The following is a 23,615-nucleotide window of genomic DNA, read 5'->3' as shown; positions in this document are numbered from 1 at the left end:
TGCTGCATCCACATCAATCGGTCGGCGATCCACATCAATTAGAGCGGCTCAAAGGCACAGGGAGAAGTTGCTTTATCCAACTTCACTTCAGATATATAGGAGCAGCTAAAGGGGGAAAAGACTTTCATGGGACTTTCAAGAGAACACGAGGTACTCTGATCCATCAGCTGTCGATTCGTTATAAAGGTTTCTAATGAATCACCTTCGGGCTTACCAGGGAAAGGAGTGGATTGGTGTTGCTTGGTTCCCCATCCCCTATTCTTTCTCCATTGAGTTGCATTATTGTCAGTTTGGGGGATGTTTGGAAGGGTAAGCCAGTGGCTACACCTAATCATCTGCCTTTTGAGCCAGGAGATGCCTCATTTGACACAAATGAGTTAATTAAGCAATGTTTGATTTAAATAAACATTGATTACACTTGCTCTATGTCAGGTCCTACACTATGATATATCAGTGAATGAGATATGCTCTCTGCCCTCAAGGATCTCCCAGGCTGGCAGGAAAGACATACAAGAAAACAGACAATTACAATACAAGATGATAGGAGGTTTGCTAAAGGGAGGTTCCAGAGGCTTTGGCAACACTGAGGAGGAACCATGACCTGTCTGGGCGTGGGGAAGGGTGGAAGGGCTCTCGGGGAAGACTTCCTGAGAGAAGTGACATGTGATCTAGAAAAAATAGTACGTGTTCTGTTCCCTGTTCTTACTTTATTAATTTTTTATTTTTATTTATGTTTTAATTATGGTTGACATTCAATGTTATTTTATGTTAGTTTCAGGTGTAGTGATTAGACATTTATATAATTTATAAAGTGATCCCCTTGATTAGTCTGATACCCCCCGGTACTATACATAGTTATTACTATATTATTGACTATTCCCTGTGCAGTACTTTACATCCCCTTGACTATTTCGTAACTACCAATTTGTACTTCTTAATCCTTTCACCTCTTTCACCCAGTCCCCCAACCCTCCTCCCCTCTGGCAACCATCAGTTTGTTCTCTGTATCTATGAGTTTGTTTCTGTTTGGTTTATTCATTTATTTTGTTCTTTTGATGCCACATATAAGTGAGATCATGTGGTATTTGTTTTTCTCAATATGACTTATTTCATTTAGATTAATATCTTCCAGGTCCATCCATGTTGTCACAAATGGTTAAGATTTCATTTTTTTTATGGCAGAGTAATACTCCATTGTATATATGTACCACTTCTTTTTTACCCATTCATCTGTTAGTGGGCGCTTGGGTTGCCTCCGTATGTTAGCTGTTGTAAATAGCACTGTAGTGAACATAGGGGTGTACATATCTTTTTGAATAAGTGTTTTAGATTTCTTCAGATAAATACCCAGGAGTGGAGTTGCTGGATCATAATAGTAGGTCTGATTTTTGAGGACCCTCTATACCATTTTCCATGGCGGCTGTACCAATTTTCAATCCCACCAACAGTGCACAGGCGTTCCCTTTCCTCCACATCCTCGCCAACACTTGTTGTTGTTCCATGATCTTACTGATCAGCCAAATATGGAGAGAGTGTATACAATAAGGACATCTACTGAACCATGGACTTCCTAAATGAAATGAAGTTAGCCACCATGGGTGAAATTCTTAAGTTATTTTTTGTTTGGGTACCAAGTGGACTTTAATATCTTTGACAAATACTGATACACCATCTCAAGCTAGAATCAAACCCACATGTGTGACAAGTATGTTGAAGAAGCACAACTCATGATATAAATCAAAATACAACTTTATTGCTTTTTTTCCCTTCTGATCTCCTTACACTTTACTCAGTGTGTGTAGCCTGGCGCTGCCACCAAAAGAAACCCAGGCAGTTTCCTGACTTTACAGCTCATTCTAAGTTAGTAGAAAGACCTAGAGTCCCTTTAAGTCACAAACACTGCCTCAGTTAAAAAACTCAATGTCCAGAACCATGTAAGAATAAAATCTCCAGATGTGAGTTACGGCTCAGCACTGGGTCCAGTGGCAGCTGGACACCTGAAGTGGGTGAGGGGAGAGTGGGTTTCCCACTCTGCTCGTTTCCTTCCCCGCTCTATCTAGCTAGTGCTCTCTTACTCTCTGTCTGAATGGACAGAGGTGGGGGCGGGGGAAGCGAGACGCACAGGGTAGCAGTGTTTGTACACGGCTAGGTGGCGCCTTGCCTTCTGAGTCAGGAGATGACTGAAGCTGAGCAGAAAGAGTGGGAGCAGGCTCTGTTTCCTGACCCTGGTAAATGCAGCTCTTTTCCAGGCCAGTGGCTCCTTCCTCAGCCCCTGGAACTCTGGTAATACGTTTTAGTCTGTTCCTGCTGAAGCCAACTCTCCTTGTGTAGGAGACTCCCTTGAATGAGACTTAGATCGCCTCCAGCTGCACCTCAGGAAACATTCCCTCAGGAAACACCACATGCCTTGCTCTAGTGAACTCTGACAGAGCAGGTCCAAGTGCTCCCATGGAGTCTTCTTCACTGGGCAGGAGGTGAAAGGACAGGCAGCCCCTTCCCACTCCCTTACACACACACCCCTGGTTTGGGAGAGATGGGGCTCAGTTTTCTCTAAAGATATCCATCTCTCTCACAAAATTCTTCTCTCTACCTTCTCTCTTTTTCTCCTCTCCATGCTATGACTTAGTTTTTGTTTGTTTAATTATTGATCTCTTGAGGAGTCCTAGAGTCTCAAAACTGATTTTTGAAATTTTATTTGAGAGTATGCATTTGAGATCTAGCTTCACACCTTAGCACCTGAGGTCTATTGTATTGGTGCCTCATGATGCTGATGTAGGAGGTGCCCTGTTTTATCATCTTGTCATCCTGTTACATGTATCAAAAGGCTACAAGATACTTTTATTCCTGTGATGCTCAGTGTATCTCAGAGAGGAGTCAATATTGCCATCTCTAGACACATCCAGTGGGTAAAATTGTAACTAGTCTGAATAAAGCCTCAAGAAGGAGATCACTAAACTAACGAAGGTTTGGTGGGAGAAGCAGGAAGCAGACAAGGCTTAATTCATCTTTTAAAAATGACATAATCTATTCTATTATCTAAAGTTATTTTACAAAGGAATATACCAGTTTTAAAGATATGAATTCCATTAACAAAAAACTTGAAAGCATTAAAACCATGTGTAGAGCAGGGAATTTATTTCTGCTGGAGTGATCATCATTTTTTATCACTAAAGTAGCCTTCAAAAACTTTCCATCTGTGCAGTCTTCATTTGGATTCCTTCTCTTAATACACGTAGATTTGTTGAGTGCCTGTTATATGTGAGGTGCTCTACTAGGTGCTGGAAATGGAATAAAAAGCAAAAAGGGGATAATTTTGCTGGACGATACTAGAGAGAGAGTCGATGAGATGGAGACCTAGTCATTGTTTTACTCTTCAAAGGCCCTAGTAGCTAGCTGTAGCCCTGGAAGGGCTATTTTTCCATTTTATGGGTAATATAGTCTACAGCAGGGGTTGACACACTTCTTCCATAAAGGACCAGATAGCAAATATTTCAGGTTTTGTGGGCCAGACGGTCTCTGTTGTGACTATTGAACTCTGCCATTGTAACACAAAAGCAGCCACAGACAAGAAGTAAACAAATTAGCATAACTCTATTCCAATAAAACTTTATTTACAAAAACAGGCAGAAGATAACCCAGTTAAATGGGCAAAGGATTTGAATAAACGTTTCTTCAAAGACATACAAATGCCTCAGAAGTACGTGAAATGATGCTCAACATCATTAGTCATTAGGAAAATGAAAACCAAAACCACAATGAGATATTACTTCACCCTCACAAAAATGGCTGTAATCAAAAAGGGAAAATGACAAGTGTTGGTGAGGATGTCGAAATTTGGAATCTTTGTCCCTTGCTGGTGGGAATATAAAATCATTCAGCCTCTTTGAAAAACAATCTGGCAATTCCTCAAAATGTTGAATACAGAGTTACCATATGAACCAGCAATTCTACTCCAAGGTATCTACCCAAGAGAAATGAAAACATATGTCCATGAAATTGGTGCAGACTCTATGGAAAATAGCATTGAGGTTCCTTAAAAATATAAAAGAAAAATGAGCTACCTTATGACCCAGTAGTATCATTTCTGAGTATATATTCAAAGGCAATTAAAACAGAATCTCATACAGATATCTGCACTCCCATGTTCACTGCAGCATTATTCACAATAGCCAAGATATGAAAATAACAGATGAAGTGTCTGTCAACAGATGAATGAATAAAGATGTGGTATATAAGTACACCATGGAATATTGTTTGGTCATAAGAAAGAAGACAATCCTGCCATTTGAGGTAACATGGATAGCTCTTTAGGGCATTATGCTAAGTGAAATAAGTCAGAGAAAGACAAATACTGTATGATTTAACTTACAAGTTCCGACAATTAAGTTCGTGGACTTGTTGCAATGATGTTGCTAACCTTTTTTTGATATTAGAAGGATTATTCATTGTGAATTTGTACCAACTGGACAAACAGTTAACCAAGTTTACTATTTGGAAGTGCTGAAAAGGCTGCGTGAAAAAGTTAGACGACCTGAACTTTTTGCCAATGGTTCATGGCTCTTGCATCACGACAATGCACCAGCTCACACGGCACTGTCTGTGAGGGAGTTTTTAGCCAGTAAACAAATACTGTATGAGAATACCCTCCCTACTCACCTGATCTGACCCCTAATGATTTCCTTCTTTACCCGAAGATAAAGGAAATATGGAAAGGAAGAATTTTGATGACATTCAGGACATCAAGGGTAATATGATGAGAGCTCTGATGCCTATTCCAGAAAAAGTTCCAAAATTGCTTTGAAGGGTGGACTAGGCACTGGCGTCGGTGCATAGCTTCCCAAGGGGAGGACTTCGAAGGTGACCATAATGATATTGAGCAATGAGGTATGTAGTACTTTTTCTGGGATGAGTTTGCAAACTTAATTGTCAGACCTCGTGTATGAAATGGTTAAGAAAAACACAAATGCTATAATAAACATGGCACTTCACCTTGAAAAAGACCTGACACTTGCTATGGAAGTGAGCAACGGAAGAGCTGCAGCCTGTGAACTGGGGGAAGCAGGGTTATGTGAAATCCGAAGGGAAGTTCTAACACTACATGTGGATCAGTGTGGCTCTTCACACCCACAGTGAATAGAGGAAGCTGTTAGATGTTTGAGGTGTGTGCACGTGTTCATTTTGTTATTTTTATGCAGCTCATTTCAGCAGAGTGCAGTTTTCTGTGTTTACCTCAGTGATTCTCATACATAAATAAATATTAAATTGGTATCATGTTCAAATTATTCCCTAATATATTGGTCATGCTGGAACAAATGCACATCTTTAAAACAAACTTTATAACAGAACTGACTATACTTATCTTTCAAAAGATAGAAGAATGGCAGGAAATATACAAATTGAGACTGGAGCATCTTGGAGTTCCAGAAAGTAACAAAAGTGCTCAAAAAAAGAAAAAAGAGAAAACAAAACCCATAATGATGAGATTATATCAAAGGGACAGAGGCACCAATTGAAAGAGTTCCAAACGGCCAAAGCTGGAATAATTTGAGCAACAAAATAAAATAAAACTGGATTAAAACTCAAATTGAAATAAATATTCATGAGTTCAATCTGATATAAGTAAATGATTGAATAAATATATTAATGGGAGAGAAGAGATAAATCTGTGAAGAATTCCAAACAATTGATAAAGACACTCTCCCCTTGAGGAGGGGGAGCCTAACCCCCCAGTACTCAAGTTTGGGCTGTGCACAGTGACTTCCTTCCAAGGAGGGCAGCATGGAAAGGTACTGGGATTCGGGGAGCAACTTTGCAGTGGAGAAAGCTGACACACAGTAAGTCAGCCAGGTGGTCAGGGGATCAAAGTGAACACCAACGGTGCAAAGTTTTGTTGGTTGTGTGCACTCTTGACATGATGTGGTGAAAACAGCACTTAAACTCTCTGGTCTGTCTCTGAAAAATGTATCACCCCAGTCTCATCATAAGAAAAACATTAGACAAATCCCAATGGAGGGACATTTTATAAATGACTAGTACACTTGCAAACTTTCAAGGTCATCAAAAGCAAGATACATCTGAGAAACTCAGGCAGGAGGAGCTTAAAGAGACATGACAAGTAAATGTAAAGTGGTGTCCTGGATGGGATCCTGGAGTAGCTAAAGGACATTCAGAAAAACTAAGAAAATCTGAATAAATTACCAACTTAACAATATATCAATATTAGTTTATTAATTATAACAAATGTACTATATTAATGTAAGATTTTCATAAGGGAAACTGGGGGCAGGAGATATGGAAACTCTTCATACTATCTTTGAATTTCTCTGTAAATCTAAAACTGTTCTAAAGAATTAAGTTTATTAAGAAAAAAAAAAGATGGAGGAGGCATGTGAAAAAGCATCACATTTCCCACAAATCCCCTTTTCAGATTCCACCCAAGTTACATCAGTTAGCCTATAGATTTGCCGACCACCTTGGTCTTAATCCCACTCGCACATGTATTCCATCATGGGGTAACCATCTGTTTATTCCCACACTAACCCATCCTCTCTTTTAAGAAAAGAATCAGGGTATATTTATTTTTATATCCCCAGTGCTTAGCACTGCTCATATTAATGAAAGTTGCCTAATATGTATATGTCACATTGAAACACCTGTTAAATGCTAGTTTATATATCTACTTTCTGTAACTCATATTTTTTCTTGTCAGATCGTATGCCAAACTGTTAGATATATGTTAAATATGACCGAATCCTCTTTTTGCCTCTTCAAAGTACTTCCTTTTGTTGGGAATGAGAGAAAAGAGAGCAAATTAGTGAGCAATATTTCCCCATCCTAAAACCCTGTCTTCTTTTCTCCCCTGAGCAATAGGTTTCTGATTTTTGACATCTTTGTCTGCTGTTTCATCTGCATTCACCTCTGTCTTCTGTAACAGCACATCAATCTAAGAAATCAAAGTGGTTCTATATAATCTATACGGCCAACATCTAAGTACTTCTTCTCCCTTGAACTGATGAGCCCTTTTTCTAAAGTCTCTGAGGTGACCCTTCAGGCAGAGAGCTTTAGGACTATGCTGTTTGTAAATGGCCACTTGAGCTCCTCACTGGCCACAAGACTCGTCTCCTGGTTCATCTGTGCTTTTTATCTGTAATCCAGACTTCATTCAGGACCTAACGAGTTGACCAGACTGACTAACTGATGGGGGTCAGTGCTGGTTCAAACATTGGTGCTCACTTTCCCATCAAAAGTAGTTAATTTCAGGAAGAAAATATTGGCAGCAGGACACTTTCATTTTAGAACAGCTGCCAAAAGCAGGAAACCATATTAAGACAGGTAGCTGGGGAAAAAAAGTGATTCCTCGGTCATTCGGCTGAAGAAACAAAAAGTTCATAGTGAAGGTAACATTTGAAAGAAAACAGCAATTATTTTTACAGAGAGTTTATGTCTTTGTTGGATTTCGTGTTCAACAGAAATATCAGGTCACAATGATATTTTCCCATCAGAATGCATAAACAAATAATCTCCAAATGACCCCAAAGACTGACATAACACAGAGGATTCAAGCGTAAGATGAGAAGCTGGACCCAATGGTCTTTAAAATAGGGTCAACACACAATGCAATATACAGATAATGTATTATAGAATTGTACACCTGAAACTTATATAATGTTATTAACCAATGTCACCCCCAATAAATTTAATAAAAATTACTAAATCTAAAACAAACAAATAAACAAACAAACAAAGAAATAGATTTCTTTCAACAAGAGAAGACCCGATTCTAAGATTCTGTATAGTCTATAGTCAGAATATCATATAGTATGCCTGAATCAAAATTTGAGGCAAGGTCCCCAAAAGATTATGCTTTGAAACTAAAACTAGTAAAAATAGAGCAAATAGATAAGAATATCAGCAGAGTTTACCTAGTTTGTAGATATGCTCCTAATGAAACGAGAAACACATGTGTATCCAATCTGACACTTTCAAAGGAACTGTGCATAAGAGACTGAAATGTGTGTTCTGGTCAATAGATAGGTGTCTTCTTAGGTAGAAAGTATCCCGGATGAAATATAACAGCTTTAATTTAATAGACATTATTGGTTATTGGACAAGGCCCCATAGGGATAAAAAGATGTAACATGCCTCAATGCCATTCTTGCCCTGATTCCATAATATAAAAACAGCATTCTGATTAATTATTTGGTTACTAGGGCACCTTAATACAGGAAATAGGAATACTGTGGGGAGCTGGCACAGGGGCTCTGCTCACTGGAAAGATGTTCCATAGTGTAAGCAAGTTGACATTTGCTTTACAAATCAGCCACTTATGCGTTTGGTTAGGACAAGTCAGATACTAAGTATACAGTCATTCCTGATGGAACAAATTAAAACAAGTTTTTGAGCATGAAAAGCTGAGGTGAGACTTTGGACCCATGGTGCTACCGTGAAACAGATAAGCACATTGGAAGCTCACCCTAGGTTGGCAAACTAATCTCACTCTTTAATATCACTGTGGTACAGCATCATTAGCTCCATCCTCAGTGGTGTCATTATCCCCAAATGCTACCTCTCTTAAATACGTCTGTATTTGGAACATTAACATTCTGAAGAGTATACTTTTCATCATGGTTTAAATTTATAGTGAAATTATTTTTCCATAATGACTATTATTTCATTATTAATCAAGAGAGAATGAGGAGACAAGACAGGAAATGGTAGGACCAGGGGACATTGGATTGAAGTAAAAATTCATCCCAGATAACCTACAAACCTTGTGGCACTCACTAAGAGGGACAGTGATTCTGTCTGTCTATCTATCTATCTATCTATCTATCTATCTATCTATCTATCTATCTATCATGAACAAGCACATCTAATTTAAGCACATTTTTTTATCTGTAAACTTCAAATTATAGTTCAGAGAGTCAAGTAGATCGATAGCTAAAGCAAAATATTTGAGAGACAGATATTATTTGGATACAGGGATGTATGTTTCCTGTCCTTCAGATCCGAGCCCACAATTCCGAGTTCCTAACGTCATGACAGCATTCGACGTTCTACAGAGGAAAAGAATAAATCCTAAACCTGTGTGACATCACTTCTTCCAGATGCTCTCTTTATCTTTCTGTGCCGACATTATTCATCAAGGAAGAGGCACTCTGAGGACTCAAAGCAAGTTTTTTGTGATGCTCTGGATGCTGGTTCAGGAAAGAAAAATAATTTCCTTGTTGATTCAATCGAGGATGGATGAGTCACTTTGAAATATGCTTGTCTCTGACTACTAGTCATTTTCTTCAAAGATCCTCGCCATCAAGAAGAATTATAACCTCTGAAATGCTTTTCTCTAATGAAAAAGTATTTTCATTTTGATAATGTATCATGTGATTAGAAAGACTCTTTAATTGACTCACTTTCTGGAGGTTTTGACATGGCTTTGAAATTTTTCTCCACGAGGAGAGTTTCATTCATCAGAATAAAAGCTGGGCTGACCCTTCCTGTGCAGGTTCAAGCGGTTACCGAGTCACCAAGGGCTTCCCTTTGTTGTCCTTTTGGGCAGAGCCCCCTTGGGCTGCCACCCTGAGAACAGTGGACGAGTAAGGTTACACGGCAGATTGCAGGCAATTATGATGTTGGTGCAAAAGTTACTGCAGTTTTTGCAATTATTTTTAACCTTTAAACTGCAATTACTTTTGCACCAAACTAATATAGTATTACTTCCCAACACCTGAGTGTTTAGTATGCTCCGGGTGTTCTGTAAGCATTTATATGAATTACCTACCTCAGTCATCACCACAACTCTATGAACATGGGTCCCGTTTTACAGGAGAGGAAATTGAGTCTCAGAGAAGTTCAATGATTTGTCTGAAGCCTCAGAGCTAACTAATGATAAGACCAGGATTTGAACTGAGGTTAATTAGAATCCAAAACATGTGCTTTTGACCAATAGTCTGTGCCTACTTCTAGTAGTTCTACTTCTGCAATGTGACAGGAGCATTTAGAGACCTGGAAAACTTGTTTAGCTCCTCTAAGAATGTTCCTTTCTTCTTCTCTGACCTTGACCATTTTCTCCATGAAGACAACAAATCAGGAGGCTACAGTGTTATAAAATTTGGAACTTCCCTAAAAACAAAGTGTATTTGGCCCTGATAAGCACCTAACAAGAAAGGCCTAATATTTATGTGACTTACTGTATTTCATCAAACTAAGATGAAAGACTGTGAGATGCACTATTATTTTATATATATACATTGAGAAAGAAAAAAAGCTGACAATTAAGGTGACACTATGTTTCTGATCACTTAGAATTCTTATTTTAAACTTCTTGAAAATGCTTATTTAGATGCCACTAAACATTTTTTATAGTTTATCCTCCATATGTATGCATGAAAAGGAAAATATTTTAAAAAGTGGGTATTTCTAAAACGTCCTCACATTTAGAGTGTTACTCTTCTGAATTTTGTTTTTACTCCATCAACTCTGACGAAGCTTTTCCGCACAATATCATGCTCCATGCCATTGCATGCATTGAAGAAGCAGCATTTCTTAAAGAAATCCATAAATACACTAAAAGAAATTTGTTGTGGGCTCCTGGCTGGCTTTGCAATGATGTAGAGCTGGCCCAGCCTTGGAAATATTGTTAAACATGTCTTTCCCACCACAGAACCATCTGGATTTTTAGAGGTTAATAGAGTGCTTTATTATTGTCCCCTAGATTGTCTTCTAAGCCTTGATACCTACCTGTTCGGTAGGTTTTGATGTTAGCACTTTTATGTTCTTTTAAGCATGTAAGCCAGTGGTTCTGAAATGCAAGTGTGCTCAGAACCACCTGGCGGGCTTATTAAGACACAGACTCCTGACTCAGATTTCTGCTTCAGTAAAGTCTGGGATGGAGTCTATGAATGCGCACTTCGTACAGATTCCAACGTACTGCTGCGGCTGCTGGGGGCCAGGGGGCCGGGGCCGGGGAGGTTCACACACTGTTTTAGAACCAACGGTATAAGCAATCTCAACCAAACCACTGCTGTGCTGACCACCATGTGAGACTTCATTGATTTTAAAAAGCAGTCTGATTTCAGAGATATTGAAATTTGAAAGCAAAAAGTACACATTTTTGAATTGATGAAATATAGTAAATCCCATTTTCCCTTTAACTTGAGCTCTATATTTTCATTCTAATTGTTCATTGACTTATATTTAATCTGTTCATTCATTTATTCATAATATTCTTTGCTTGGTCCAAAGATACATTGAAATAGGTTCTATGATTTTAGCTAAAGTTTCTGTCTCTTAATGTTTTAGGCAAAGAATGGCCCGTAAATATATGCATATGACTATGTTTACACACACACACACACACACACACACACACACACACACACAGAAAGCTCACTCTATTTACCAAACCTTGAAGGCTGACATGAGCTGCCTCTCACAGGGAGCTCACTGCGTCGTGATAGAGTGCTCTTCACTTCTGATAACTAGAAAACGCTTCCTTATCAATATGACCCAGAGAACAAAGTAATCAGCCCACATTATGCTGTGATCTAATAAAGAGCCCCCATGAGATACATAGCTGTACCTGGTTGCCACCTGCTTCTCTCCTTCTGAGAAAACACACAAAGTATTTCTATCTAGTCCTAGTATTGAGAACAGTTGCATTTGTCTTAAATAACATTTTGTTGTTGTTGTTGTTCTTATGGCTGTTTGTCACTGACCATGTTTCCCTTTTTCCTTTTGCTCCTGGTGGTTTAGAGTCAAGTTTCTTGCCATCTTTTGGCAACTTGCTGGACTGTTTCCTCCCTCTGCTCCTGGACGTCTGTGATCACTCAGATCTTTACTCTGTTCTCATCCAACTCCCGGACTTCAACTACTATACATACACTCATCTCTCTCTAACTCCAACCTCGATCTTTTCCCTGAGATTCAGACCCATATATGTAGTCACCTACTGGAATTTCTATTTGGATGTACCACTGACCTGTCAAACTCAAGCCAGAAACTGAACTCATCTCATCCCCTCCACATTTTCTCTCCATAGCTCAGTGAAGGGCATTCCATACCCCGTTCTTTTCCTTTCACTCAGCACTCGTATCCAGTTGATCAGCAAGTCCTGTCAATTCTCCCCTCCACTCTCTCTTGCTCCATCTCCTTTTCCCCCCATCCCCACTGCTGCTCTCCTAGTTCAGACCACCATCACCCACCCCCTGCATCACCCACAGTAGCCTTCCAGCTGGTTTCCTTACCTCAGACTTTTGCCCTTTTCAATTCAGTCTGAAAAACTATAAGATCAAAGTGCTTGTCCTTGAGTATTGCTTATCAATTCCCCCAAATCTCACTGATTGGAACCTTCATTGTTTCCACTTGTGCCAGTGGAAACTTCAAGATCATAATTACTAGGAATTTCGATTGTGCTAGGAATATTAACTAATAGCAATAAAATAATAGTAGCCGTTCCTATCTATAGAACATTGGGCTTTAGAATGCGTTGCCATATACATATTTAATCCTCAAAGGAGTTCTTGGTCACATTTCATAGATGTGAGCACTGAGGCTCAGCGTACTTGTATCACATTCAATGTGCACAGAGCAGTAGTAACAGATCAGATTTAAATTCTTTTATTTCCCAGCCCAGTGTTCTTTTGTCCTCCAAGCTATACCACAATACAGGTGTTTTACATTTAAAATGCCCACGACTCAGTTCTGAAGTGGAGAAAACCATAGTAACAATCAGAGCCTGTCCTGCACAAAGCAGCACATCCGTCCATTGAAAGGAATGGAGGAGAGAGAGGGCCCTTTCTCTGGCAGATTGGCCCCTCAGATAAATTGTGATGTAAGTGTTAATGCAGCATCAGGAATGCAGTTTCACACACAGGAAAGACAGAGCATCAGTTATGCCTATCACAGCAATATTTAGAAAAAAACAGTAGTGGCCATGTTGGCTTCTTACCATTTCTTTTCTCAAAGAAATACAATAAAATAAAATAAAAATCTACAGGGTTTATCTCATTTGTCCATTTGTTTGAGAGGGAAGTTGCTGTATTTTTAAAGTTACAATCAAGAATCTTGCAAATAGAAATAATACTCATAACCGCAACACATTTTTATAGAATTAAAGAAATCCAATGAGTGCGTACAGATTTCAGTTCAGAAGCAAAGAATGGTATTTATGTGTCCCTTTATCTGAGAGCCCTGAGCTGTCCCATGACCCAAGGTGCATTATGAATCAGAAGTGGAAGTACTGTCTGTACTTAATTGAAGACAAAATAGTAACCTATAGCCTATGCTATATAGGTGACATTTGCCCCATTCACTAGGGAACAGCTCTTAAAATGGTTTCAACAAATAGCCGTCAACAACCTTAATTTAATAACTGTACTGAACTACTGGGGAGCATCCAGAGGTGGAGCCATCTGTGGGAAATAAAATCCCGCCAAAGGAGGAAGCTAGTGGTTAACTGTGGGCCCAGGATTCCTGGGCAGTAGAGAACCCAGTGTATCCATCCTATCTTTGTTTAGGGAGGTTATCAGCCTAATTACTCATACATAAGCTAGTAGAGTTTTTCCCAGTTGAATCATCTTATACTCTATTACCTCCTTCAAAGTATGGCTATTTGTCATATTATATAAAATATCAAGGTACAGGAGTGTTTGTAGGTGTAAAGTTACAACACCTGTGCAGCACTAAAGTTCGATAATGAGATGAACTGAACTTTGTTTCAATATTGTGTCTTTCTTTGTTCTTCCTCACTTCAGCTATCACCTTCACTTCAGTCTTTGGGTTCTAATTATACAAACTTATATTATTTTGCCAGAGCACCTAAGAACCATGTTAGTTATTAAAATAACTCTATTTCGTAAGCCATATTTTCCTTCCCCGCAACAGCTTCAATACTAGGGCAAGTAAACAATGACTGAACAAAAACTGGTGACGACCATCTCTAGGTACTTCGCTGTTATGCCTAAGACCACAAAGAAGGGCTGAATTCCCTGACCAACGGAAATGATCGCCAGATTTGAAAAGAAGCCGTTTATTTCCTGGTGTATTTCAGACTTCACCTTCAGAACTGCCGTTTTTTATTACTGTCGAATTCAGAATTCAAAAATAGTACTGTTTTGCTTAGAAATTTAAGGCAAACTCAAAGAATAACTGGGCAAAATATCCATTGTATTTTATGCATAATCACTGATGTTTTAAAGTGTTTTCTTCTGCAGCCACATAGAGAAACTAAAACTCTCGTTCTAGTTAGCAAATTTTCAGAGATACTTCATGATTTGCCAGCTTGGGTTGGATTTACTCATGCTTGCCTGACAGACTCTAAACTACAAAATGATTATTCCAGTCTGTATTACTTTCTGCAAACAAGTTGTTGGGGCAAGGTTTGGGAGGAGTGGGAGAAACCTAAGAACAAAATCAATGTAACCATGATAACAGAGGCAAAGGAAGTGACCCAGGGGCCTGGAGTTGTGGGTGCCAATCCGAGCTCCGTCACTCACTGCTAGGCAGTTTGCTTCACCTCTCCGGGCCTCAGTTTCTCCATTTGCTAAATGAAGATCTTGGATGAGCAATCAGGTCCTACTGGCTCTGATAGTCTACATTTTTGTGGGAGATGAGCAATCCTATAAAAGCAGGTCACGATTGCAACTGGGCATTCAGTCTGCTTCATGAGTGAAAGTGGGAAAACAAGTAACTAAGCCCTGAGAGGTTGCAGAGCTCTGGGGAAGTGACCATCTCTGTAGACAGGCAGCTGGACCCTAGGGAATCATCACTGCCTTCAGACAAGCAATGGAACCCTAGGGGAGGAGATCTAATTGGAAGGGGCAACTTAGGCAGCTTGTGAGAAAGTCAGGGCCAAGGAGGTGACAGGTCTGTACAAGGGATGGACACACACACACACACACACACACACACACAGAGCAAGATTTCAGGCAGGCTCCTTTTTATGTAGCTCATGCTTGGGAATCAAACCTATTGTTCTCCCCAAACAGGTTTTTTTTCCTCTCCTTCAATAATTAGGAAAGCAATTTGCTAGTCTATACTGCTTATTTCTTTACTTCTGGTGCCCACACTCCAGTTCCAGCCTAAAATTATTAAATGGCAGTTATGACTGGTAAGGAATCGTACCCAATGAGTTTCTGATTAGCATAGACACCACCTGTTGGGTTAGAGAGGAAATGTTCAGGAAAAGCACTGTGCCATCAGTTCTCATATCCACACCCACTTGTTCTCTTGGATAGAATAGCGATGTGTCATTGCCATCGGCTCTCATCAGACTCCCATGTACCATATTTATCCCAATCTCTCTTCCTCCACGATTTTAAAAGCTTATCCACAATTTTTTTCTTGAAAACTTCTTTCCTTCTTCCACCTGTTCAGATCCAGGAGCATTTCTTTAATTTGTCTTTTCTTTTTGAAACAGCAACAACAGATATAACTTTTTTTTCGGGAGGTTTGTGTACACTTGGTCATACATGTTCGTCTTTGTAAAAGTCACGTTAAATTAAATAATCAAGTACTTGCTCCTGTTTGATTTGTGCAGTGAGATGGGTGATGGGCACCCCCGGCTGTTACCCATGAATTCCCTTTCCCTCCTCCCTGTCCTGAAAGTAGTCACTGCCTCTCAGCATTAATCCTCTGTTCCTTCAACAGGCACTTCACAAAAACAAGTATCCAGAGAGCTAATTAACAAATGCAAATGGCTCAACGTCAGTATTTATAAGGAAAATATAAAGTCACAATAAGATAACTGTGTTACCCATTAGAACGACTAAAATTAAAAGAATTGAAAAAAAAGAAGAGTTGATAATAACAAGTGACAGCAAGTCAACAAGTTGATGGAGAACAGTGGAATTCTCATACACTGCTAGGAGTGTAAAGTGGTAAAATTTACTTTGAAAAACTGATTATATATATATATATATATATATATATATATATATATATATGGCCAAAAAAATGAATGCACATTCAAGAAAGGAAAAAACTGTATTAAAATTGTAATACAATGAATGATGCTAGCGTTCATTTGATGAATGTCATCTTTTGAGCTAACATCATTCTACACATTGGCACCATAATTCAACTTCGAAAATAATACATAGATACATCTCTTAAAATGTGTACATTTTTTTCAGCACCCTGGATGTGTGTGGGTGTGTGTGAATTAACTATAGCTACACATAACAACACAAATGAATCCACAGACATAATGTTGAATGAAAGAAGCCACGCAAAAAAGAGCACATACTGTGAATTCATTCATATGAATTAGAGCCAAGACTAATCTATGGTGATAAGAGTCAGAAGAGTTGTTATTTTTCTAGGGAAGGAGTGGTTATTGATTGTGAAAGAACACAAGGGAGCTTTTCACAATGTTAGAAATATTCTCCATCTTGATCAGGATCATAGTTACATGAGCGTATTCAGATGTAATTGTTCATCCAGTTACACACTCAAGGATGGTGCATTCTACTGCTTATTGTGGCATAATACACCAGTAGTGGGAAAAGGCTAACAAATTGTTGCCCCAGGCCATGAATGCAGCAGAGGCTGATCATTTTACTTGTCATGTATCATGTACTCTCTAAACCAAGTGTTACACAGCTGTGTTAACAGCAATGTTTAAATGCACTGGGTGTTACCTTCCAGTCACTCTACTTCTGATGTCGTTTGGATCCTATCTGGAAGACCATAAGACATTGTAAAGAAAATCTAGGAATAGCGGCTCTACATGTTAAGACCTACCTTCATCTTGAGCACTCAACTAGATCCCTGAAAGAGTCTTTCCAAACATCAGATCGTGAACATCATTCAATAAAATAACATATTTACTGTTACAGTACACAGTGTCCTAGTAGCTGAGATGATTCAAAGATGAACAAACCATGCTCCCGTTCTCAAGGCGCTTACACTCATTGGTCATGGAAGCAGGTGTGCATGGAGCTAAATATCATTTTTAGGAAGAGAGGGTAAGAGCTATGAGAGAGGCGTAAAATATTATAAGAGCCAATGGGAGAAGGCTTCCTGAATGGGCAGCCTTCTCTCTGAGCCTTGGAGGATGGGAAGGGATTTCACAGACATAGTGGGATAGCGGAAGGGGAGAAGGGCACGTGGTTATAGAAGGAAAACAAAGCCAAGTTTGATATGACCGTCCTTCAACTACTCTCAGTTTGAAGGTCCCCATCTCATGCAATGGCTCGTTTATGCTGACAAGTGTTCTAATCTAAACCCGGTAGCTGCCTTGCCACCAGAAGCATCTGACTTCACTGCTTCTGCTCCTGATGTTGATATACGAGTTTGTGACACAGGCAGTGGTAGGTGCTCTGTAATGTCACTTTAAGACCTACAACAGGTTAGTGAAAAGGAGACCTTTGAATATGGACCCCTGGCACCTCTGCAGCACTTAAGAGCCCTCACTCTTCTGACTTGGAGATAACTTACCAAAAGGCCAAGCATGGGATTGATTTATTGCCAAACTGGTTTAAAAGTGAGAGTGAAAACAGACTTCAGCATTTATTTTTTCTAATTTACCATGAGGTTGAAGTCCATCTCTTGTAATAAGAAATCACTCTTACGGACAACTAGGGTGAGAATCTCATCCTGTGTCACATTTTATGGGCTCAGAAACACAAGGATAAGAATAGGTCTTTAACCTTATCCTATTTGATTGAAAAGATATTTGATCTTTTGTCAATCTCATAGCAAAGACTCCCACATTTCCACATTTCTTTCCCTTTTTCAAAAAAAAGATCATGAAACTTCACATAGGTAAAGGGCCCCCTGAGTTATATAAGGTGACTATTTAATTTATCCTCTAGACAGTGATACTTTTGATAGAGTGTTGGGTGCTCAACTTGGATGAGATATCAGGACATAGGCCTAATGTAGGACCATCATGGGAAAATCAGGACATATAGGCATCCTCATTATTAGAGAGAGAACAATTTGAGGATACAAAATACATTTTCAAATAATGCCTTAAAATAAGCATCAGATTTGGAAAGCACCATTGAAAATAATCAGTACTGTTAGGCATGGTAGTTCTGCACAGTTATTGAAGGGGAGGGGCAAGTTTCACATCTCACACTACGTTTAATTTAAGAGTTAGAACCTCATTTCCTATCCTTGACATAGTTTAGTATCTCGTGACAGTGAAATATGGGGGAAGCTCTGAAACTGTGATTTCTAGTGCTTTTCCTTTACTCCCTGAAAGAGAGCTCCTGTCAATCAGCATGCGCCCCATCGGCATGAGGTCTCCTGGGGAGGGGAAGATGCAGGCCCTCACACCCAAAGGCCCACAATATTTTCTTTTCTTTTTAAAAAAAAAATAAAATTTGCTGGGGTGGCATTGGTTAGTAAAATTATATAGGTTTTAAGTGTACATTTCTCTATATGTCACCATATATTTGATCCCCTTTCCTCCTCTTCTACGGCCCCCTACCTCCTTACCTTCTGGTAACCACTAAACTGTTGTCTATGAGTTTTTGTTTGTTTGTTTGTCTTGTTCCTTTGTTGCTTTCTGTTTTGTATCCTGCATATGAATGAAGTGATATGGTTCTTGACTTTTTCTGTCTGACTTATTTCACTTAGCATAATAATCTCAAGATCCATCCATATTGTCGCAAATGGTGGTATTTCATCTTTTTGAATGGCTGACTAGTATTCCATTGTGTGTATATACAACATATTCTTTATCCAATCATCTATCAAAGGGCACCTTGGTTGTTTACCATGTCTTGGCCACCATAAATAATGCTGCAATGAAATTCAGGGTACATAGAGAGGGTGCCAAAAAAAATGTATACACATTTTAAGAAAGGAATAAAACTGTATTAAAATTACACTGATGGTAACCATTTTGAGCACCTCTTGTAACTGCAGAAGTCAAACGTGACTTGTATTTATCTTTTGTTATCAGTATATATTGAGTATTGCAATTTTAACCCATTTTTTTCCTTTCTTAAAACGTGTATACATTTTTTTGGCACCCTCTGTATATCTTTACAGATAAATGTTTTCAAATTTTTTGGGTAGTTATCCAGAAGAGAGATTGCTGGGTCATATGGTAGTTCTATTTTTAATTTTTTGAGGAACCTTCATATTGTTTTCCATAGCAGCTGTACCAATTTACTTTCCCACCAACAGTGTATGAGGGTTCCTTTTTCTCCACAGCCTCTCCAACACTTATTATTTGTCTTGGTAATGATAGTCATTCTAATAGGTGTGAGGTTTATCTCATTGTGGATTTGATTTGCATTTCCCTAATAGCTAGTGAAGTTGAGCCTTTTTTCATATATCTGTTGACCAATTGTATGTCTCTGGGAGAAGTATCTGTTCAGGTCCTCTGCTCATTTTTTAATTGGATTGTTCATTTTTTTGTTGTTCAGTTGTACGAGTTCTTTATATATTTTGATATTAGCCCATGATCAGAGGGGTTGTTTGCAAATATCTTCTCCCATTTGGTTGGTTGCCTCTGTGTTTGGTTGATGGTTTCTTTTGCTGTGCAGCAACTTTTTAGTTTGATATAGTCCCGTTCATTTATTTTTGCTTTTACTTCCCTTGCCTTTGAGGTCAAATTCATAAAATCCTCTTAGAACCCAAGGTCCATAAGTTTAGTACCTATACTTTCTTTTATGCAACTTATTGTTTCAGGTCTTATGTTTAGATGTTTGATCCATTTTGAGTTAATTTTGGTATATGGTGACAGATAGCAGTCTGGTTTCTTTTGCATGTGGCTTTCCAATTTTCCCATCAATATTTACTGAAGAGACTTTCTTTCCTCCATTGTATGTGTTTGGCTCTTTTGTCAAAAATTATCTGCCCATATATATGTGGTTTATTTCTGGGTTTTCAATTACATCCCATTGGTCTATGTGTCTGTTTTTCTGCCAATACCATGCTGTTTTGATTATTGTCACTTGTTAGCACAAATTGAAGTCAAGGAGTGTGATACCTCCAGCCTTGATCTTTTTTCTTAGGATTGCTTTGACTATTCGGGATATTTTGTGATTCCATATAAATCTGATAATTTTTTGTTCTATTTCTTGAAAAAATGCCATTGAGATTTTGATGGGGGTTTCATTAAATCTGTATATTGCTTTGGGTAATATGGCCATTTTAACTATGTTGATTCTTCCAACCCATGAACACAGAATATCTTTCCATTTCTTTGTGTTGGTTTCAATTCCTCTTAAGAATGTCTTACAGTTTTTGGTGTATAGATCCTTTACATCCTTTGTTAAGTTTATTCCTATTTTGTTCTTTTTGTTGCAATTGCAAAAGGAATTCTTATTTTTGTTTTCACTTCTTTTTCTGAAATTTCATTGTTAGTATATAGGAACTCAATGGATTTTTGTATTTTGATTTTGTATCCTGCAACTTTACTGTATTCTTTTGTTGTTTCTAATAGTTTTTTTGGTGGAGTCTTTAGAGTTTTCTGTATAAAAAATCATGTCATCTGCAAAAAGTGACAGTGTAACTTCTTCATTTCCAATTTGGATGCCTTTTATTTCTTTTTCTTGCCTGATTGCTCTGGCGAGGACTTCCAACACTATGTTGAAAAGCAGAGGTGATAGGGGACAGCCCTGTCATGCTCCTGAACGTAGAGGAAAAGCTTTCAGTTTTTCACTATGAAGTATGATATTAGCTGAGGGTTTGTCATATATGGCCTTTATTATTTTGAAGTACTTTCCTTCTATACCCATTTTATTAAGTATTTTAATCATAAATGGATATTGTATCTTGCCAAATGTTTTTTCTGCTTCTATTGATATTATGATATGATTTTTATCTTTTATTTTGTTTATCTGGTGTGTTACGTTGATCAATTTGTGTATGTTGTACCATCCTTGTACCCCTGAAATGAACCCCACTTGATCATGATGTATAATCTTTTCAATGCATTGTATTTGATTCGGTAGAATTTTGTTTAGGGTTTTTGCATCTATGTTCATCAGAGATACTGGTCTATAGTTTTCTTTTGTGTGTGTTGTCCTTACCAGGTTTTGGTACCAGAGTAATGTTGGCCTCATAAAATGAGTTAAAAAGTATTTCCTCTTCTTCAATATTTTGGAAGAGTTTGAGGAGGACATGTATTAAGTCCTCTTTGAATGTTTGGTAGAATTCACTAGTGAAGCATCTGGTCCTGGACTTTTGCCTTTGGGAAGGTTTTTGACAATTGTTTCAATTTCTTTACTGGTGATCAGTCTATTTAGATTTTTCAGTTCTTTGTGATTCAGTCTAGGAAGGCTATATGTTTCTAAAAACTTGTCCATTTCTTCTAGGTTATTGAATTTGGTGACATATAGTCCTTCATAGTATTCTCGTATGATCCTTTGTATTTCTGTGGTATTCATGGTAAATTCTCCTCTTTCATTTCTGATTTTGTTTATTTGAGTCTTTCCTCTTTTTACCTTAGTGAGTCTATACAAACGTTCGTCAATTTTATTAATCTCTTCAAAGAACCAGCTCTTTGTTACATTGATTTTTTTTCTGTTGTCTTTTTGTTCTCTATTCCATTTAGCTCTGCTCTAATTTTTATTATTTCCTTCCTTCTGCTGACTTTGGGTTTCATTTTTTCTTCTTTTTCTAATTCTTTCAGATGTATGTTAGGTTGTTTATTTGGGGTTTTTCTTGTTTCTTGAGATAGGCCCATGATGATATAAATTTCCCTCTTCTTACTGCTCTTGCTGCATCCCAATAATTTTGATAGGATGTTTTTATTCTCATTTGTTTCTATGTATCTTTTGATCTCTCCTTTCATTTCTTCTTTGACCCAGCTGTTCTTTAATAGTACATTGTTTAATCTCCATGCATTTGTGGATTTTCCCACTTTCTTTTTGAAGTTGATCTCCAATTTCAAAGCCTTATGGTCAGAGAATATGCTTGGTATGATTTTAATCTTAAATTTGCTGAGGCTAGTATTGGGTCCCAACATATGTTCTATCCTTGAGAATGTTCCATGTGCACTAAACAAGAATATATAGTCTGGTGTTCTAAGATGAAGTGCTCTGTAAATTTCAATTATGTCCATTTGGTCTAATGTGTCATTTAAGGCTGATATTTCCTTACTGGTTTTTTGTTTGGCTTATCTAGCCATAGCTGTTAAATGGTGTATTTAGGTCACCTACTGTTTTAGTCAGTTTCTCCCTTTAGTTCTGTTAGTAGTTGCTTTGCATATTTTTGTACTTCTTGATTGGGGGCATAAGTATTGATAAGTGTTATGTCTTCTTGTTATATTGTCCCCTTTATAAATATGAAATGTCCATCTTTGTCTCTTGTTACCTTTTTTATCCTGAAGTCTATTTTTTAGATTTAAATATGACTTTACCTGCTTTTCTCTGGATTTCATTTGCTTGGAGTATTGTTTTCCACACTTTCACTTTGAGTCTGTATTTTCCTTTGTTGTTCCAATGTGTCTTTGGGAGGTAGCGTATGGTTGGGTTTTGTTTTTTTATCCAACCTGCTACTATGTGCCTTTGTTATTGGTCAGTACAGTCCATTTACGTTTAGGGTGATTATTGACATTTGAGCATTTCTTATAGCCATTTTATCTTTTGTTTTCTGTTAGCTCAGTTTCTCCATTGTTTCTTTGCCTTTTTATTATCTTAGTCCAGTGTAATTCTATGATTTTTCCCTTTTTCCTATTTTTTTATGTTATGTGTCTCAGTTCTGGATTTTTTTTTTTTTTTTTTGAGTGGTTACTGTTAAGTTTATTCAGAAGAAACTTTCATATGTACAGTAGTCTTCTTTCTTCAGCACCCTTCTTATCTCCATTCCCCTTTGCAAATTCAGACCTTTGCTCTCTCCCTTTTTATGTTTTGTCACAAATTATCCCTGTTTGTGCTATGAGTTGATTTCTGAGTTGCAGTAGCAAGTTGTCTTTTTTCTTTTTCTTTTCTTTTTTTTTTTTTTAATGTTTTTATCTTGTTTACCCTTTATATTATGTTTAGTGTATAGTGCCCTATTCTGTGTAGGGCTTGCCATTTTCTGCTTCTGTCGTCCTGTTCGTAATCTTGCTCATGGTTTTGTACCCTTTTGTCTTTTTGTTTCAGGTCAAATAGTCTCCTTCAGTATTCCCTGTAATGCAGGCCAGTGGTGGAGAATTCCCTCAGCTTCCATACATCGGGAAAGGTAGGATTTTCTAATATAAATTTTGTCATTAGATATTTGGATCATGAATGTTTGACTAAATTTAATCTTACCTATTATATCATGAAATTATATTCTATACTTTAGCTTATTCTCTACTTATTTTTTTAAAAAAATGCACTTTAAGTGTGAATGCATTTACCAGCTAACTACACACACACACTTGTTACACTTGTTTATTGGTTGTGAGAAGCAGGTAGATCACTGTAGGTCACTCTGTATCCACAATGATGTGGACCTGAGCCCAAACTTTGTTGATTATATGACTTCCATAAACCGCTACTCTGACTAGTGTCCCTCACATGGCAGTTTGAGCCTCCAGGAATTAGTGTCAATTCAGGGCTATTGTCCAGTAATCCTCTTCCTCAGTGCACAGTCACTCTGGTAAATGGCCCCAGCTCCTTTGGAGAAGGCTAAAGGGGAAGATACATAGTATAAATTGTTGGTGGTATAACAGGGCCTTCCTCAAG

The 23,615-nt window shown here is 38.1% G+C and overlaps 1 long non-coding RNA gene across 1 annotated transcript in view; it reads left to right on the top strand.

Moving 5' to 3' along the window:
• LOC141570357 (uncharacterized) overlaps positions 1–23,130 on the top strand; it is a 271,614-nt gene extending 248,484 nt beyond the window's left edge. The window contains exon 3 of the long non-coding RNA XR_012494357.1: positions 23,049–23,130. This is a non-coding gene — a long non-coding RNA (uncharacterized LOC141570357). The remainder of the gene's footprint in view (positions 1–23,048) is intronic.
• Positions 23,131–23,615: the final 485 nt, after the last annotated feature.

This window comes from Rhinolophus sinicus, linkage group LG03 (genome assembly GCF_036562045.2).
Source record: "Rhinolophus sinicus isolate RSC01 linkage group LG03, ASM3656204v1, whole genome shotgun sequence".
Lineage (NCBI taxonomy): Eukaryota > Metazoa > Chordata > Mammalia > Chiroptera > Rhinolophidae > Rhinolophus > Rhinolophus sinicus.
The sequence above is the reverse complement of the archived record's forward strand: the minus strand, read 5'-3'. Positions and strand labels throughout refer to the sequence as shown.